This window comes from Bombus affinis, chromosome 2, assembly GCF_024516045.1.
Source record: "Bombus affinis isolate iyBomAffi1 chromosome 2, iyBomAffi1.2, whole genome shotgun sequence".
NCBI classification, from domain to species: Eukaryota; Metazoa; Arthropoda; class Insecta; order Hymenoptera; family Apidae; genus Bombus; species Bombus affinis.
The window spans coordinates 6,179,900-6,201,684 of NC_066345.1; the positions used below are offsets into that span (position 1 = coordinate 6,179,900).

At 34.2% G+C, this 21,785-nt stretch overlaps 1 long non-coding RNA gene across 2 annotated transcripts in view; it reads left to right on the top strand.

The window, feature by feature from the left end:
• The window catches only part of LOC126928735 (uncharacterized), a 36,353-nt gene extending 14,897 nt beyond the window's left edge, over positions 1-21,456 (top strand). The window contains exons 1-2 of one of the 2 annotated variants that reach the window (XR_007716919.1): positions 15,784-15,969; positions 20,694-21,456. This is a non-coding gene — a long non-coding RNA (uncharacterized LOC126928735). Of the gene's footprint in view, positions 1-15,783; positions 15,970-20,693 lie in introns of those variants that run through there. The other variant, XR_007716918.1, reaches the window with a different exon arrangement.
• Positions 21,457-21,785: the final 329 nt, after the last annotated feature.

Sequence of the window (21,785 nt, forward strand, 5' to 3'; positions counted from 1 at the left end):
GTATTACGATTTCTACTTTGTCCTGTACATTTACACTACGTGCACTTCCATGAAAGTCGTTCGCGTAGAATGCACGCCGGTTCTTGTGGAGGTAGGGAGAAGCAGCCTAACAATAAGCTCTGGAGCTTAGCTTGGATACGCCACGCTTAACGCTTGGTTATGAATAACATTACAGAAAACAATATGCATTCACGCAATAATTATACCATTATAAGTAAATTATTTAATTTCATTTACAATCAAATACACGGCAAGCGAGTCATCTAACTTAATCGCTATAAATTACTCTAAAACTATTTATATGAAAAAATATAAACAAACTCGTATATCAGTTGGAATATGTATATATTAAAACACGAAAATTTCTGTGTTTCAGAATTCTATGTTTTAACATTATATAAGCAAGTAAGGAGCTTTGTCAGTTAAGTTATGTAATTAGACCTGGAGTACCAAGTAATGTTATAACGCACATTAGATTATTATTAGTTTAAAGTTTGGAAAATTTTGCTTAAACATCTGTTAGTGATTTACACAGTTTCCTACACAGTCTGCACGACTTTGGATAAAATCTTGTCTAAATAAAGTAGAATCACCATTAATGAAACGCATATGGAATGATACGTAATGCATGCTTAAAGATTAAATAGGATTTTAGCTGTACAGTGGGAATAAAAATTACGGTGAAACATAAATAATACTAATCAAGCTGAACTTTGGTAGAACAAGTAGTCAAGCAATATATCTATATCCTTCGTAACTACATATCTGCAGCTGAGGCATAAATCCTTGTGATTCCACTTTCTACGATTACACGACAAACGAAAAGCCAACCACTGATATCATAGTTGCGACCGAGATGAATTACTCTGTCGTACCGAAGTTAGGTACCTACCTAAATATAAATTGCATTTTGTGATAACCGGCCACACGGATTTCGTACTTCTCCACATTCAGCTACAATTGTGCAAACTAATTGAGCCCATTGATTCACTTTAGTTGAAATCTTTAACAACGTAGTTTCCTACATGTAGATTAATGTTAACGTCTATAGACAAGAAAGAGACAGCAAATTAACATGAAACTTTCAAGCGATATTTCGATAATCAATGCTCTTCTATAATACAAAACTCGCTGTCGAATTATTAACAGAATTCTTAAAATATTTTTGCAACGATCGATTCAGCGAACGTGCATACAAATCCTAAATTACTATAATGTTGATTACAGGCTACACTGCTATACTCGTATTCAAAGCGACGCATACCGAAAAACATACTCTTGAGAGCCTTCGTTTAACTGTCCTTTCCTACACATACATCTTCCAATTTGGCTTCCACTATCGCAATGCTCAACCCTTTCATTCCTCGTCGACTATAATCGGCATCCATGCTACGACCTGTGAATACGAATGCCGACTATAGTCGGCATCCATGTAATGAGTCGTGCATAGCAGTACCGTCTAATGTCGGCACTCGGTAATTGGTACCGATTGCGCAGCGCCTGTAACAATCGCATTCATATTGCGTTTGATTACGCGTTAATAAAAGGATTCTTGCATTTTTTCCGTTTCTCACTATTTTATATATATATATAATATTTAGTAATATTTTATAATATTTATACAATAATATTATAACGGAGGAAAGAAGTACTGTTACGCCCTATCTATTGTAAGGACAGGACTACGCCAGCGTTGAACCGACACGACACTACGATGTGTCTCCTGCGTCATAGAAATCCACTCAAACAACGCAAAATGTGCCACGATGCTTGTGTGTAGCAATGTGTAGTAATGTATACATTACTACTAATAATAGTATACGTTTCTACAAAGCAGGTCACGCAACGCAACGTCGCGTCGGCCTAACGCTCGAGTAGTCGCGACCTAAGCTGGATATTCGCGGCTATTTTCACCATATGGAGAAAGCATACTGTCCCTGTAGTACACCACGAAAAGAAGGTTAACACTTTGACTGCCACGCCGAAATCACATGTTTCGCTCAGGACACCACGGGAGTATTTTTATTATTCAAAGCATACAACGGCAAAATAATAATAAATTGATGATGTAAGACAACATTCTTCCCTGATGAACCGTTTATCTTAGTAGTGGTCACGGGTGACCACCGTAGCGCCTTAGTAACAGTTGATAGCGACATATTATAACAAGGCCCGTTTATTTCAACAAACCATTTGCATTTGTTATTTCGTCGTAAGCAAAACGTCCAGAATATATTGTTGAGGCGTGTAGAAGATATTAGTAAACAGTATTTGCTCATTCGATATGTAATAGTAAGGTATGTTCACTAATTTCGATTATACGATTATAAAGCAGCATTTACGATTATTTTCCAAGCTGTGTTTATAATAATATTCGTAGATTACCCCTCAAAGATATGCATGCAAACACAGTGCACCGTTAGATGCAACATTTGTTCTCATTTTTTTTATTGATGTTCTAATAAAAATGTTTAATTGTTTAATGGGGCACCTTTCATTTCAAAGTATCTTCTATTTATCGGTTATATTCAAAATGCCCTAACTGTCAATTTTCATACAATTTTTATACTTATAAAAATTGGCTGATCATATTGACCAACGTGGCAGTCAAAGTGTTAAGGCGTTATTAGATGCTCAGTGCTGGTTATTCCACTAGCAGGCTCCTCAAGAAACACACTCTTTTTTCATTTTCTGTTTCCCTCTTTACTTAGTTGCGTTACAATGCCATAGAGGAGTTCATAAATTTTGTCGTGAAATTTGTTGAGTAATAACCCCTGTTATGTTCCCTAGTTCTGTCCTTGTTTTTTCTCCAGCTTTATGTGTCAGATCTGCGAGTCTTTTTCTTATCTAATTGTACTCGAACGACCGGAAATAGACACCGTCTGTTGGGATGAATTACTCGTCGTATATATAACGTACATTTTATAAAATTGACTCAATTCATTTTCTGTTTCGAATCAAAATATAATTAGGGTATTTAACATTTCCCGTGAAATATGTACATCGGTTGGATGTAACCGATGTAGACGAAACTACTATGATCGAGATATATGTAGTCGAGACTATAGCCCTTCCATCGCGTAAGAATATCCAAACAGAATTTTCATTATGGTACTAGTATACCAAAAATTACACGGATTTAAATATGAATGTGATTAATTCTTAAACGTTTATCCTTCGATAATGTCCCAACTACCGAACCAATTCGCTCGAAAATTGCCATAAGCATAGTTCAGATACCGGATTAGAACGTAGGCTATTTATCTTCGCTTAGCTCACGTTCGTATGATTAAAAACTTGCGAAAGCTATTTCTAGGTATATTTAACGTGCTGTACGTCTTTATCTACCTCCATCCTCGCTTCTCCGCTAACTCAAATGCGCATGAACCACTTGGCCATCGGTACGTAAATAGCAAGACCACAGTAAAGATATCTCTAATAGGCTGCAAGTTCCAGTCAGGCGAACATCGATGATTGATGACTTCTTCTTTGATATATTTTGATTTACTGTCACGTTTAATGGCATTGTTTATTTATGTTACTTATTTTGTTACCTACTTTGATATCTCGGTTCGCTGTCTTCGATAATATAATATATATAATATATAAACAATTTTTCTTTACTTGTACATGAATCTGGGATATTGTTATTATTCATACGGAATAACTATATTCCCCAAGCAACAGCGGCCGCTGCAGCTAGTATCGTATAAGCTTCGATTAAAATATCGATGAGCAGCTCAAAGTGAATTCGCCACAGCCGAGAAATCAAAAGTTTATTCCGAAACATATTTACGTGCATTGAAATCGTATCATGTCATTGAAATGAACTCTGCTGCGGTAACCGTCGATGATACAGGAACGATATCGACCTTTGACGTTGCAGTGAGAACATCGATTGACAGGCCACACATAAATGCATTATTCAAAGGGTGGAGCAGACACTTCTTGATCGAAGTTATCTTACAATCTGTAAAGATTGTTACGATAGCCGATCAGTTTGCTATAAGCGGATAAAAACTAATAATAAAGTGGAACTGGTGAACATCAAATTATCGTAAAAAATCTTTTTTCGTGGCACGATGTTGGCCGATCTACGGTATGTCATATCCTATACGATGACGCGGGTTCATATCATATCTTCGGAGTACGTAGACTTATGCCAAGAGACATCACATTACGGATAGCGTATTTTCGTTAACTGCTGCAACAAATCCTTCCAGATAGACGATTTTTATTCAGACTTTTGTGCACGAACGAAGGAAGCTTTGCAAGAAATGCGATGCATAACATTTACAATACATGTTGATGGACGTTAGAACACTCACTCGTTATTTCAATTATGGATTTTCGATACAGTTGGAATTTTAATGTTTTCGTTGGTTTGATTGGCTGGTTCTTGACAGTATCTTAGCTTTCTCTTTTTCTTCTTCTGAATTCTTACGCTTCAAGTCCCCTAAATTGTTAGGACAGTCGCTGAAATTCCTCTAAATAAAACGGAATGTAATTTTTCAACATGAAATTTCAGTACACCTCCACCGGGAAGTGAGAAATGTTTTGGACCAACTATAAATGTTGCATAGGTCACGATGAAATGCTATTCTGGTCACTGTGAACTGCAGATTGAACATCGCTTGAATTTTACTTATAGAGACATATTACATAAATGTTCGCATACTTGGAAAATACAATCAGTAAAAGAGGCATTTGTAATACAAGGCAGAATTCCTTTCACGTTCGAGACCTAATTTATTAAGTTCGTGATTTAATATGAAGAACACAATTTTGTTTAGGATAAAAAAGAAAACGCTATCAACAATTTATAACTTTCTTAGTGCGAATATTCAAGTGCAAATAATAAATAAATAATGCTAAACATCCAAACGTACTTATCATACTTTTGTACAATACAGGCATCTTCTGCATAACTATACAATAGCTAGATTGCGGAAAAACGCCACGCTATGCGTATCCATGTTATACGAAAGAAAGAATTAATATGAAAAATACAATTAGCTTCTAAAATTTTTAAGCAATACATATTTTACGATGTGATTTGAAGCAATCAATAATTAATCGAAAGGATTACATAGTAATATTAATATTGTTCTGTTCCTCACCGCTGCTAAAAACTATTAAACGAGAAATTTCTGGCAAAATTTTCTGAGCTTTATTAATTTATGTATGATTTCTATATACGTCAGTTGTTGAACAAAAATATCGTCGACTTTTTACCAGAAAAGTCTTTTATCAAAAACGTTGCTACTTTCCTGTAGCAAGAAAACATTCGAGTGCAAAGGGTTATTATTCCATGGGCTAAAAGTGAAATAAAAATTTCAATATTCCAAAATCCCGTGTGCAAATCTGAGGCAATACAATGTGCGTATTCAAATGAAAAACATTGTATTTAACAGTTTTAATTACATGCCATTTTCTATGGGAACTTTTTTGTACAGGAGATACCCCTATTGAAATTTATTAAAAATAAAAAACACTCCTAGTACTTACTAATCATCTTGCTTATGTTTTAAACAGGTAATTAGAACATATTTTCAATGAAACACTTTTTATGGAAAACTTATATATCGTAATGAATAAATTAATAATAGCTAGAAATAATAAATAATCTCCTCGAAACGCATAATTCTCTCTCTCTCTCCCTCTCTCTCTCTCTCTCTCTCTCTCTCTCTCTCTCTCTCTCTCTCTCTCTCTCTCTCTCTCTCTCTCTCTCTCTTTCCCTAAATGCGATAAATATTATCATTTGGATATTGTAAGAACGAGCAGCGCGCGCGCCAATGAAGTTGCCACCGCATGTTGCAAATGCAAGAATCATATCTGTGTGTTCTGTGTATTCATGAATAGTATCATATTGAAAAACTACTTAGTACACACTGAACGATAGTAACGACAATAAGCGAACAGGAACGATAAAGTGTCAATCTTGATCATTACCGCATATTTGTAAAATACAAATGTACAAATGAAAATAAAATGTAGGACAGATAAATTTTTGAAAGCAATCGTCTCATTTAAATATAATTGAAATAACATTTTAGGGAGTTGTATTAGTTTAGACATATGTATGCCATACAGCAGTTTGGAGCTAATCATTTCGAACAAAATAACAGCGCGTCGTTAAAACGTAGGGAAATAAAATAATCATGCTTTATGCATGTTGTAAACAAGTAAATTCAAAGTTATTATCCCAAAATTTTCATGTTTACTTGCTTTATTCCTGTAAAATAATCAGTGTACATTTTCGTTTGCCACATCAAAAATCAAAACTAATCATCGGTCGTGTTTATCTTTTTTGGTTAAAATCTAGCCTAAGCCGAGAAATGACATGTTTAATTTTAGATAAATTCACGACAGAACTTGATTGAACATAGATAAAAATATTTCGTTTCTAAAATAACTCGTATTTTAAATGAATTACAAATATGTCGTCCTAATTCTTACGTAATCGTTTAATTCAGTTAACTAATTCAGCCTCGCTGATATAAAGAATACAAATTTATCATCATATAATATAATAAAAGTTCAGCTTAGATGGCAAGGAATATTCAATTCTTTCGAGTGCTGACTCTGGAAGTTTCTTTTCTGAATATCGCTTTAAAAGGGATTTCAGAATTATCAATATCTAGTCACCAAATTCAACGGAAATGTATTTCTCTCTGGAACAAAGATAAGATATTTTTTATAGTCAAGAAAATATTTTCTTATTCAAACACAAAAAAAGCTATCTGAGGCTATTAAAACGCTTCCTCTATGCTTAAATGTTTATAATTGCGCCTAATATTGCGCTTCCTTCCCTGCAGCCGCGGAAAAAGATAAATCTGAAACTTTATTGTCCCTCTTAAAATAATAAGTAGCATATCTGCGTATTAAATTTCAGATTTATTTTGTATTCTGAAGTATCACGTTCAGCACATGTTTGTTAATTACAGCCAGATATAGCAATATACAATTTTACAGCGTTCTTAACTGTTTCCTTATTTTACTTAAAATTAAAAAGGAATTTCTCAGAAGAAAAACACGACTGTCGGTAATAATACCGAACTATGAGAATAATCTCATCGTTCAACTCATATTTATGAGCTTATTATATCTAACTATTAACATCGTTATATCCTAAACTTAATGTAACTATTCTTCCGGACAAATTAAAATTATACAACATATTTTGGTCGATTAAACTTATCGCTAAGGGATGGGATTTCAGAGAAGGCAGCAAGGCTTAAGACACGGTAAATGTATCAATTGCGAGACGGGCTTTTACAAATCTCACTTTCGCTCTTATTGTTAGTCTCGAACAATGGTAATGTGCCTGCTTGCAGCCTGGTCCTGAATTGTTGATCACCTTCGTCGGTCACTGGAAGTAATAAGTAAATACTCGCGGTGGTGTTCGTACACAAGACGAAGGTAGTGCCGATCTACCACCGTTTACGGACTTTACGCGGCAAATTCCTCGCATCCAGGAATTTGAGATGTTATTCCGAGCATGAAATTACACAACCTTCTGTATGCGTGAAAATCGCAATCAGAACTGTACGGAGCGAATACGCATGAGCGATTGACAAACAACAGGTATTTGTTATTTCAACGCATTGAAATGTTGAAGAAAAAGAGAGATAGCGAGGCAGATGTACGGGGAATTTCACGGTATAGCCAGATCTTAAATGAACGTATCAAGTAGTGGCATTGATTGACGCTGCGCTCGCATGCACTATTCCAAGTTTTTCGATAACAGGCTAACTACACAGGAAGCAGCTATATAGCGCATGTAAATTTCCTAACATAAATTTTGACGTCTGATTGACTTTACATATTCGCTACATTATAGACGTTACGAGATAAGACCCGTTTCAAACTTGAGTGAATCATCCATGTAAAGCGTACTATATTGCACGTTATATCGTACAATGTATATTATATAGCACATTATGTAAGTATCTATATTATGTTGAAGTGTTCATAGGTAAACGTCTAATTATAAACAAGCAACACATGATATATCGATGACCTATTGCACGAATGTTATAAATCCATTTTCAGCATTTTCGAGAAAGACAGTTTTAGAAATTTAATGGTACCTTATAATTGAAGGAATAATGTTTATGTTATATTCGTTCGTTCATTATCGTACGCAATTATCTTTTCATTGATAGGAAACGAGTTTGGATAATTGTTTTATGAAATTTAGTGTGGAAAATTATTTTGAAAAATTATTTTGAAAAATGAAGAACGTTAGGCATCCAACAGTGCGTCTACAGCCTGTCTATTTAGTGTTTCAGCTGATTGCTTCAGTTTAAAAAAAGATCAAAGAGAAGTATGTGGTGGATTACAGTTGGAATTGTCCATTTCTGTGGATATTTACTGTGACCAATTACAGCGGCTTTTTAAAGCATTTGTGGAAAAATAACCAACGTTGGTAAACCACAAAGCCATTCGCTTCCATACAATAACATGAAACCGCATTTCCTATATGTAATGCAAGATTCAGACTTGTGGAAACTTCGTACGTGTCTACTTCTTCTTTCTTCGTCATTATTCTTTCGAATTATTAATAATCCTAACGCATACTGCAGTTGAAGTGATGTTATTAAGATTTGTTGCATTGTGTTTTATAAAACCGATGTTTATGAGAGTGTTTTCTACGAAGAAAAGATAAAAGTAATTGTATGAAAGTAAATATTTTGATGAATATAGTGTCTTTCTTTCTACATCTTTTCTGCTTTTCGCTTTTGTAATTAAAAAAAAGCCCAGAACTTTATTAGTGGCTTAATTAGTGAAACAATTAGTAAATAATTAGTAAGATAGTTAAAAATTTTCTGATAATCATTCTTATTTGCTCTATAATTTAGGCACATCAACTTCAAATTCCTTTTAGCTTTCTTTTTAAATCTGCATTAATTACTCACAAGATTTTTAACTTCGATAAATAGTTTTATAATTTAATATGTTTTAAATAATTAACATCAAGCATATCAATTAATTTTGGTAAAATAATATACATGTACATTATGCTACATTCGTTTGGTCCCCAGAATGATGAGTAATTTTTCAAATTTGGCAAAGAACTGCAATTGAATGTTTAAAAACTGGAGCTGAAAAAGCTGAAGTTCTTAGTGGCCCATTTTTTGTTCTTTCGTTTTCTTCTGCTTCCTTTTTCTGAATTTTACTCTGATTACCTCCTTTCCCCTATCATATCGTCCATAAATTCTCATATCTTAAGAGCCATTCTCAAGAGCAATATCAAGAAAAACAGGAAGAAAATGCACTACCTATAGAAAATAAAACACAAAAGGTACCCATCCAGAATAGTCACTTTCCTATAAAGATTTGGCAGATGTACAGGGAAAGCGGAAAAATAGAAAAAATAACGTTTAATTAATTTTGATGTTGAAGTGGAATAACAAAGTAAAAGAATGAAGATCATTTTTTTGTAATAAAAATTAAGTTAACGCTAGTGTATGTACGGACAATAATGAACTTTTGAAATTGGCTTTTTGGGATAAGCGATCGTATTTAGGCTTTGCACTTGTATTTTGGCCCAACGTTTCGTAGACAAGATTTCGTAGAAGTAGACATTGCAGTCTACTTCTTCAGGGGAGGCTTCATTTTTCGAGAATGGCTGGCCAAAGAACGAAGGAACAGCAGGGCAAAATTCGCTTAAAACATTTCAGTGGATCAGCCCTTTCAGAACACCATATCGAGACAAGTTACACCGTCTGCCTCGAGAAAACAACAAAGAAAAAATACATATAATAGCGAAAACAGCCGCATACTTTGCCAGGAAACACCGCGAGGCGATCGAAATATCGGAACATTCGAACAATTCGAACAGGAACATGCAGCGTAACATCAAGTCAAGCTGGCAACATTTCATTCTGATTTTTTTATTCGATTGGCCAATCAAATTAAACAACTTCCGTAAAGATCGTCCGGATTGAGCATCCGGTTGAAACTTCCGAGTTGAGTCGTCAGTTTGATCAGCCAAAAGAAAGATCGCGCGGTATAAATGGAGACAGTAAGGGCTGATACTCTCAGTTTCAGGTTTACCCTGAAGAAATAAACTGCAATGTCTACGAAACATTGGTCCGGAATGCAAGTGCAAAGTGCAAGTGCAAAGACAAAACATGATTGCTTATCCTGAAAAGCCAATATCAAAATATCTCACTACCGTGAAAGTTCGAAGTTCGATGTTGAACTTGTGACAGAAGAAGATAGCCTATTCATCATTGATTTTATGGTGTCTTAAGTCAATGTGAACGAAACGAGTAGTTGTATCACAATCATACGACAATAAATAAAGCAATTATTAGATTGTCCGAAAAGTGTCTTTCTTTTACAGAAACTTTTTACAGACACATCTTTTACAACGATGCATCTTTATACAAACATGAAACCTAATCTATCAAACGTTGTGATCTTTATCTTGATAGAACGAAATGGATCATCCGTAATTCGATAAAATAATATAAAACGGAAAATGTTGTGCATCCATTATTTCCTTATAATTATATTTCCTTTTTGTACGACCTAATATTTACGTAATCTCATTTAACTGAGCCATTCTACACGTACAGCCATATTACATTACTATATACATGTATCATATATCTGAAATTACTCAGAACATTGATTTCGACAATATGTGTCGAAATAATTAAAATCTTTGAAGCGTGTTCCATTCTATACAATTAATAAATAATTTAATACAGGTCGGACTGATTTATTGCCCTTAAGATTTTGCCTTGTAGTAATTTTGATATTAACCCTTTCACTGCTGAAACTATAATAATACGTTCTGTGAAATGCGCGTCCGCCCTGCTGAACCCATAAATTCACCGGATACCGAATTCACGGACATAGAGTATATTGTGATTAATCGATAATGTTTTATTGAAGATATTACCTTAGAAATATAAAACTTATTCAATATCTGTTTTAATTAATTTCGTAGGAGGAAAGGGGATTTCCAAGACATCTGAACGTTGCTTTATCTTCGTACATTATCTAGGGCAAGAATTCTATTAAATGAAGCTGAGTAATGATAATCGCAAAATTTATTCAGAGCGTTCTGTCGCGGAAATATACGTATATGTATATTCAGCAGTGGAAAGATTTAAACTGCTAAAGTACGATATTTCTTTTATTCGGAGATAATAAATCTATTATTTCACGTAATAGAGGATCACGTTTACCGAGAATGTAGTAATGAATGATTTTTATACGTCATGTTCTTATTTTTAAAACTGCTGCTTTCTATAGAAGTTTGTTGGAAACCGTGTGAGGAACGAAACCTCCTATTTCAACGTATGAAGTATATTTCGTTCACCTGGTACAACTCCAGGTACAACGTTTTATAGCTTAACAAGGTTTAACTACGCAACAAGTATATAGCTATATACAAAATGTATAGCGAATCGAAGTGACACGTTCTAGGATCTCTTGTCAAAAACCTCCCTTTTACGTGTTTTTGAAGATCCTACATACTACAGTAGGGAAAGGGAAGTAAGTAGAAATTGATCGATATCCGGAATATCGCTGTGGACCAATCTTCTTGATTTTCTGCCAGGATACGCGTGTTTATCGAATATTCGAAACATTATCCCCTTTTCCCTTCTGAAAAGGTGGACAACTAGTCCGTAGTCACTTGAACGATCGTTGGTACTTCACAAATAATTTGCCAAAAAGAATATAATCGTTTATTGTATTTAGCATACACTTTCAAGAACAATGATCCACTTTTGTCACTCGTTTTATGTTCCCAAAAAGGATCGATGCAGAATTTGCAAGCAGTTTTATAATAGCATCGATCAAGATAAAGACAACGCGAAAGACTCTCATTAATTACGAAGAACCATTGAATTTTTAAATCTGTTCGTCTCGAAATCTCTGGAGGTGGATTTGTATACAATATTTGTGCAATAGGCGATCGACACACACGTACACGAGGTGTACGTTTCAAACCTTTAACACTTTAACTAACACGTTGCTCATAGATGACCGGCCACGGTTTCTCCTGTGACGCCACGGTGGTCATTAGTGACCGGAGCGCTTGAACTTTTTACAATTGTAAAAATTGTATGAAAATTGACAGTCTTTTTTGACGTTGACGGACATTTTGAATATAACCGATAAATAGAAGATACTTTGAAGCAAAAAGTTTATTATTAAATAGGTTTTGAAGTTCGATATCTAATTGGTTTACACAGATTTAGTTTTGTATACTCTGTATTTCACCACCATGTACAGCCATTACAACACACCGGATAGATACTCTCTGATAATTAATACGTGGCGCATGGGGAAAAACAAAAGAGCGTCGTTAGTAATCGTACCAACTTCGCATGTAGGAACTAGTGATCATACCAATCTAGCATTTTCCTCAACAAAGTTCCCCATTGAACAATTGAACATTTTTATTAGGACATCGATAAAAAAAAATGAGAACAAATCTTGCACCTAACGATGCACTATGTTAAAACACTTTAAACATAAATGTTGCTCATCAATACAATTTGGACAAAGGTGATCACCTTTTTGGTTCGATTCTTAGCAATTTTTGATCCTAACTGTTTAACATTTTTTTTGTAGTACCTTCCTTCTTCTACATTTCGTGTCGCAATCTTTGTCGAATAAGTATATTTGACTGCTCTGCTGAATGGCACCGTGTAAGGTGCATTGCGAATGCCATTCTAAAGTCTGATATCTTGATTTTTGTTTTTGTTGCTTGTTTATAGAGTATCATCGCGTTTGAAATTGATGTATTTAACAATAACTCTAAAGCTAATTTTATATACATATATTTGAAGGTTCTTCTATGTGTTGTAGAATATGCTATCATTTGATCTGATAAATCTACAGCACATTTTCCTGTTGTTGTAATCTACCACTACCATTGATTTATCACAAACATAATTTTTGTTTTACTTCTACCATTTCAGCCGAATGTTTCGTCGAAATCATAAAAATAATCATAATACTGTTTAATAATATCTTCTACACGTTTCAACAATATATTCTGGACGTTCTGTTTAAGATTAAATAACGAATACGAATGGTTTGTTGGAAGAAACGAAGGCTTGTTATAATATGTCGCTATCAACTGTTACCAAGGCGCCACGGTCGTCAGTGACCACCAATAAGGTAAACGGCCCATTGGGGAAGGATGTTGTCTTATATCATCAATTTATTATTATTTTCCCATTATATGCTCTGAATAATAAAAATTCGTCCTGAACGAAACACGTGATTTCGGCGTGGCAGTCAAAGTATTAACCGAAACACGATCTCGGTAAAGTCAAGCGTACTTTTAATGAACAATAGCAAATAGCAAAGTGTATATATGTTTTTAAGATAGATACGTAAGGTACGTTACATCTCTTTGTAAGTTCTTCGAGTGTCTTATTTATGAGATGGAAATTTATAATTCGATATGTAAGTAAGAAAATTAAAGTTCGGATTTCACGAGACGACTTGCAGTTTGCTTATTGAAATTTCTATATCTTTCTTTAGCTTGATCTTTAAGATTTAAATGATAGGTTATCCAAATCGCCTGTTCTATATAATATTCTACGTAATTCAGGGATTGTACGTATATATAATGATAAGCTTATTACAACGAGACGGCCATGTTAAAACTCTATGCTGAAATAAGGAGATTAGTATTGAATACATTCAGTGTAGATGAATTTATTATTCTTTCCATGATTATTCCTCTTGCCTTGGTGTTGTAGGATCTCCACAAAGGATTGTAGCTGTTGAAATCGTAAAGAATGATTTGTCGCAGAATTCGTAGAAGATTTTGTAGAAGGCATTGTTTAACACCAGCTACTTGCAGTATAGACGTTCTGTTTTTTGAAAGTGAACCTACTTGCGTAGTCATTAATATATGACACTTTATAAAGATAATAAACGTCTATTAACTTTCCCAAGTTTCCATCTTCAAAATTTTATTATTTTGCAGGCAGATTACTTTCGGTGAGAATTTGTTAATTAGCGCCTACAACAATTCCTATCTGCTGTAGAAATTGTCTATTACCATACCTTAACTGTCGAAAACAGTCTAAAGGAAGTCGACAAGTATCGTTTGTTTAAGGCTTTATTAGTATCGAGCAAATTTACAAGTCAATTATAAACAGCCACGAGGAAAGTTAAATGTAGCGGATAAATCTACAGTTGAATCATAAGCAACCGGCAGGAAATTGGAGAAGTTATAAATTGGACTGCAGTAAACTATTAAAAACATACATAACATCAGCTAGACTTGTAATCTTACAATTGGATGCACAACGATCAAGATTCAATCCACACAATCTACATAAAGATATATTGCTATGCGTTCGTTTTACACTGAAAATTTAACGTGCTTTGACTTTTGAAAGCAGACATGCATATGTATGTAGGGGCACTCGCTTTCTTCGCCACTACCAAAGGTCTACCGGCGCTTTCTTGTGAGCGCACCTTTCGTCTATCAGTTCCGATAAATAGAACTTCCGATTCGATTTCTTCTATCCCGCCAAACATGCTAAAAAAGACACGAATCTGATCAATAATAAGTAACGCGTGCCCTATTTGATGCAACATATCGAACTACAAAACAGATCAAATAATGTTATTGTAACGGTACGAATGTACAGAACAAAGAATCGAACTAGATGGAAAATAACAATAACATACTCGTCGAAGCAAACACATGCGAGATTATAGCTAAGACTAGAAATCTAAAGAAAAACGGACTAAGAGAAAACATAATCTATATCGATATTTTATAACATTATATTAATCCAATGCAACAAATAAAAAAATATCTGTTTAAAAAACAGATATGAGCCTTGCAAATTAGTCTTAGCGACGAGTCCTCTAGAGCCAAGACGACACAGTTCGTTTTTCCAACATCCTCCGTCGTTTCACGCTTTACAGCCTTACGTGTATAAATATGTATATGAAAATAAATTAGAGAACTCCATAAACGATGAATATAGACTACGTCACGAAACTAAATCCAACTTTCCTTTCAGTTTATGTAGCCTAACCATGTCGAACTACTGTAAAGTTATTATACCCTCTTGTGTAGTGTGAAATAAACAGCATGATGCTACCTAACGTTCTCTGATCAATGAACGAACCTCTGAACCTATGCACGCATGCCTCTTTCTATAAAACCCAAAATTCCACTTGAAAGATGGTTATCGCACGACAAATCAATTTTTCTGGAAAATCCGATAAAGCTACGTTAAGCTCAGCATAATAACACCGTAGGAAGGCAAAAGGAGGAAAAATGTTCGAGAAGAGAAGAAGAGACGCGTTTCATTGGTTAGGCTTTCTATTGCCTTAGAAACAGTTGAACTCGGGTTAAATATTCATTGGTTTTCAGGTCAATTATTTCTATAGACATTATTTATTCGAATAGACGAGCTTTCCGAGAAGTTTGATAGTCAGCGCATTCTCGTCTGTAGAAAATTCGCCACGCAACACAGGTACCAATAAGCGAACGAATGTGAAATTACAAATGTTGCTGATGCTTATTTGTATCTTTTAGGATAATTAGAAATTTTCAAAATTTGTCTTATTCCCAAATATAAAAAATATATATAAAATAGTGGAAGTATAGTGTTTCCTATAATAGTTGATTGATAAAACGATCCATCGAGATTCTACATTTGTAATTATTCTCTAAAAAATATGAATTTGCATAAAATTTCACAATCTAGTGATAACACTCGTGCAATATAGAACTATTGAAATACGTATAACTTTATGTGCTAGACTAGGTTAGATGCGTAGTAGAAATACTTGTATGTGAATATCAGTGTGTGGAAGTATGTATGTGCGCGGCGTCTCGAAAACAGATAAATGTAAATTGTTCAGTCAGTTAACAGTCGGGTATGGAAGAAAGTGCTGAGACGCGTGCAAGTGTGTATCGATGAATATCTTTGAAATCGCGCATCAAATAAATATGTAACTATTCTAATATTAATTCCAAGTGTAAATTTAGTGTTTCTATACCATTATTTCGGCCATTAAGATCCAAAATTCTCGACAAGAACATCCAATTTTCTCATGAGACGTTTGTTCGTTCCGCTTCAGCAACATATTGTCGTAACAACATGTTCGATCAAAATGAATCGTTCGAATTACGTTAAACAGTAGTGACATTGATTGGCCTCCTCGTTTGCCTAATTTAACCTCACCTAATTTAACCTCGCTTAATTTAATTTCGCCTAATTTTGAAGGTACTTAAAGGGAGCAGTCAATACGAACAGGCCAGCTGGAATTGAACAGATAAAAGGCAATATTAACCGAGAAATTGAAGAAATAATACAAGAGATATGTGAAAATCTTAGGAAAAGCGTTATTAAAAAGATACATATTTAAAATACGTTTAGTGGTGACTATTTGGTCGATGTAAGTTATCGATGAAAGACATTTCGCTAAAAAATTTGTTAAAGAACAAAACCGTAGCCGTAACGTAAAACGTCTTTTATGTTACATGCGTATTCGATATTTGGAGAAAATGTACAAATATATTGTAGCATAGTATATTACAATATACAGACATATAATATGATAATTATCTGTTGAAAAACTTTTTTTTCTTATCACCAATACATAAAACTTACAATTAGCGAGTTATAATTTTATTAGAGAATTTAGTGTGTTTTGATTCAGTTGTTTGCCTTCATATTCGAACTGTGTATTGTCATCTTTACATACAAAAATATGTATATATTCCTGATACTACTGGTAAGGGAAATTAGCATTATAAAGGATAGGTAGATGATGGAAATCCAAGCATTCGATCGCTACTGCTAGTCATTCGATGACTATAATCATTGTCGTACTAATTGTGTAATCCGAGTATCTACTGACCTATAGTATCTATACAATATGCAATCTAAATTATAAGACTCAAAATACAATTAGAGCGGAAAACAACCAGAGCAACTGAATGGAACGGATCATAGTGTACACACTAATTGTAGATGTCATTGAATCGATCCGCACTAAAATTGAACAGCAGCATATTCATCGCACAATAATTTACTTGAACGCTCACCGCCATACGTGTGCTTTATTGCGTTAACATTCAAAACGAATCAATGACATTGTCTGTACGGAATTCGTGCGTAATCTGAGACCAAATTATAACATGTATCTGTTCAATATTCTTGTTTCTCAAAACTAATATATAGACCTGAAGCCAGATCGTTTAACTGACCTTTTCAACTAAATCGATTCTTAATTAAACGTGCTCTTAACTAAATTCCATTTTCTTGAAAATGAAGTCCTAAACGGAAAAATTGTATTCCACATTTTTGACTTATTTTCCCATATGGAATTAATCTCTGCTGGTTATTTACTCATCTAGTCGGTAATCAGCCAAATCCAAATATACTGGAGAAATTTTCAAACTCCCGTTTTATCGAAAAATTTTAGAAAAGTTTGCCGTTTATTTCCCTTTTATTTTGTCCATAAGGAATTGCGTCATGCTCGCTTGTATATCGCACGTGATGTTCCGCTATGTATAGTATAATTACGCAGACTAATTACGCAAAATAGAAATGAATTAACGTTATACAAAATAAATATAGGGCATCTTTGTAATTATGACGTATCAGAGGAAAAGTTAATTTCTTATGAAAAGACAAGTCAAAAGTGCAAAGCAAAGTATTCGCGGACGAGGCTTCGCTATCGAGATGAATAGAATTGGTAACCGGAGCGCTTGAACTTCTTACAATTGTACAAATTGAATGAAAATTGACAGTTAGGGCATTTTGAATATAACCGATAAATAGAAGATACTTTGAAATAAAATGTGCCTCATTGAGCAATTAAACATTTTTATTAGAACATCAGTAAAAAAAAAAGAGAGAACAAATCTTGCATCTAACGGTGCCTTGTATTTGCATCCATATCTTTGAGGGGTAATCTACGAATATTCTTATAAACACACCTTAGAAAATGATCGTAAATGCTGCTTTATAATCATATAATTGAAATTCGAAGTGTGAACATACCTTACTATTATGTATAGAATGAGCAAATACTGTTTACTAATATCTTCTATACGTTTCAACAATATATTCTGGACGTTTTGCTTACGACGAAATAACAAATGCAAATGGTTTGTTGAAATAAACGGACGTTGTTATAATATGTCGCTATCAACTGTTACCAAGGCGTCACGGTGGTCACCCGTGACCACCACTAAGATAAACGGTTCATCGGGGAAGAATGTTGTCCTACATCATCAATTTATTATTATTTTGCCGTTATATGCTTTGAATAATAAAAATATTCCCGTGGCGCCCTGAGCGAAACACGTGATTTCGGCGTGGTAATCAGCGTGATACAGGGGTGATGATGATAATTTAAACATATGTATACAACCCTTCCCAGAAGTTTCTACCATCAAACTTATTGTATACATCGAGATAACAAGATACCGAAATTACATCTGTACGGAACGAAAAAAAAAGAAAAAAAGAAAACAACACTTGGCGACGCAGATCCAATTGAAGCTGCACGGCTATCATGAAGTAAAAACTTCGAGGAAATCTTATTCCGTCGTTGAAAGTATTAATGCATCATATTTGAACAAAAGATACTCGCTTTATATGCAAAACATTGGTTGAAAGCATGCTGAAATGTTGCCAAGTTATAATCGTTAATGTCGGAAATTGGATATCGCTTTTTGTCTATAGCTATATACCGTGCAACTTTTTACATGCAGCTTAATTTTCACGGAGAGGAAATAAATATGCTCTTGCGAGATAGAATCGTACTAGTAACGTATTTAACTTTGTTCAACTCGCGGCACAAAGTGACAAGTAAAATGTTTAAACGCGTGCGACATATTTTATAGATGAGAAATGCGGGAAAAAGAAAGCAGCCTTAAACGCTGCACTCACGGTATTCCTGATTAGCCATTATTTAGTGAATAGGTATAAAGCAAACTAATTAAAAATTCACTTTATGAATAGCATATCACACATCTACATAGCACGCCATCGAAAACTGGATGCTGCCGAAGACCTGCTCGGCGAAGAGTTTTTATGTATATACAAGGTGAAAGCGATATTGCGCGCTCGCAAATTAAAGCTTTAAAAAGGTACATCCATTGATGTGGCCGCACCCAGGACCGTACAGGCGATTTAAATTTTGAACCGGAGGAATTATTTATAAGTTTGTAATATATATATATTCTGCTCATAATTTCTCATTAAACCTAGAGGTATTAAAATCCATGTGGTGTAATAAACATTCAAAATTGGTAAAATCATGTTGAGTGAAAATGCTGCGTGTAAGTGTTAAAAATCAGAGATACTTTTGAAGCATAGAGGACGTTACACGGCTCTGGAGCGAATTTCAAATCTTTGTTTCTTCCATAATATCTTTGATTATATGTTTCAGCACTTGAAACGTGTAAACTTTATCCCTTCGTTGATTTTACGATCGTGCTATATTGTTTCCACTTACAGTAGGTACCTTTCGTAATTCCTCGCTGCTGTTTGCTTTCACGCATCGGAAGCAGGAGCACGACAACGTTGGAAACGTTTAGGATACTGACAAACGTTAACAACGTTTTGGACTAAAACGTAATCCGTGGCAAATCTGTCGAGTACGTTATCTTAAAGCGTTTCTACTTTTATATACGCAAAATGTTCGAAAGAATCGATTTACGTAAAAAAGGTATATGGCGTTGTTCGAAAAAGAAAAGAAGAAATAGAAGTACATTTTCTCCCGTAACTTATCGTTACGTCTAAAAAGAAGCGATATGTATTACGAAAGTGAATATTGTTAATATTTGAATTTTATTTGTATCATTTTTTAAGGTTGTTGATCACACATGAGAAAAAATATTACTTGACGTTATTCAGATATTTTAATAAATATGATAATATCTTGAAGTAGTCCAAATGACTAAATCTTGTAATTTTAACCAGAACAAGGTAAAATGAAAACTCAAGAGTAAGGGAAGAACAATTTCTTTCAGAAGCTAGCGATTTTGCAGAAACTAAATAGTCGAAAATTTTAAAGGAAATAAGGCTTACGTTAAATTGTAGTTAATATCATTATTGAACAAAAATTTCATAGAACTATTGTGAGCCATTGTTTATAAGTTTCGAGTATCGAACGATATAAATACGTGGAAAGACCGAGCAGATACGATTAGCAAGAATTGAATCGCTTAAATCCGAAGATTTTGGTGACTATATATATATGTCCTAGAAAAGTCCAATTAATTTGCCTGTATGAATAAAGAAAAATTAAAAAATAGAGAGAAAAATAGTGTGTGAATTTATTACATTTAGTTCGAATTTATCGCGTGCAAATTGCACGCACGAGAAAATCGTCGAAGATAATTGTGAAATGAAATTGAAAGTTACGAACGAGTGACAGTCAGAGCGACAGTTTCGCATTATACTTTAACTGATTATCAGTTGATTTGTTTAAAAGGTAAAAACTATTCTACCATACTTGTTCATAATTCTATTGTTGTGTATTCAAATTCTCATATAGCCCGGTCTTTCTATCAAACCAGAGATAGTCAAATAAAATTCCAACAAATTTCATAAGATAATTATTGTGCGAAATTAATCTACACTTCTACGCTAATACATAAAGACGTAAGATTTTTACTTATTTGTTATATTCTATTTAATATAACCCTGTTACAGAAGGAAACTTATTGAACAAAAATGTCAATCAACTCCGTTGTCTCCGTCACTGAATCGTTGTTGTACCACCATCGGATCAACGGCGCGATAATGAGGATGCCTGACCACTGTAATAGTGGAGATGATAAGTTACGCTACTGATGCTGCTTGACAACACGACGTCAGTTCTGATGACATCGGACGCTATCCATGAGAATTTTTAAACGCTTAAGCCCACCTGGACTACCATCACACCAATTTATTATCAAAATTAGTGCGCCAATTATGTTATTACGGAACTTGCACACTCCGAAACTTTGCAATGGGACAAGATCGCAGCTGATAGCTTCCGAAAATAGTATAATTGAGACTAACATTTTCATTATCATTCCGTCGGATATACCTTTCTACTTCATAATATCAAATGGTAAAAATTTTGTTTCCAATGACTATTAACAAAGCGCAAGGACGATCCTCCGAGTGTGTCGGTGTAGATTTACGTGATAATTGTTTCTCACGTGGATAATTGTATGTTGTCTTGTCACATGTGGGGGAAAAAGACGCACAATTTGCGTCGAAAAAACGTCGAATGTAACGTATTCAGAAGTTAGCTACATAAAGAAAATTTAATACAAAGTATTGTTAGATAGCTGCACAATCGAAATTATAGAAAGAAAAATACTGAACGAGACGGGGCAACGGCCAACTTACAGCTGGTATTTCGTAAAAATGTAAGATTTGTAACATTCTTGAAAACAATAAAATGCACATACAATAATACGCATATTGGTATTCTTATATCCGAACACAATTATTTCAGTCCACAGAAAGGTAATATTTGCACTCTTTGCGTTTGATCGGAGAATAGTAAAACGTGCATCAAAACCCTTTTACACGTAAAATATAACGCACGCGGATCCAGTGCTATCTCAGATTCTATATCAATATTTTCTATTTATTTAGTTCCTACCTTCTTCCTCGAATGTGTACGCTGATGGAGTACTTTTAAAAACCTCCATTTGCAAAAGTTAACTTTGACTGGTATGTATAATTTCCACAATTATTTTACTTTCGAGTCTGCTTGTTTAAATTACATCTCTGAAAGGAAATCTG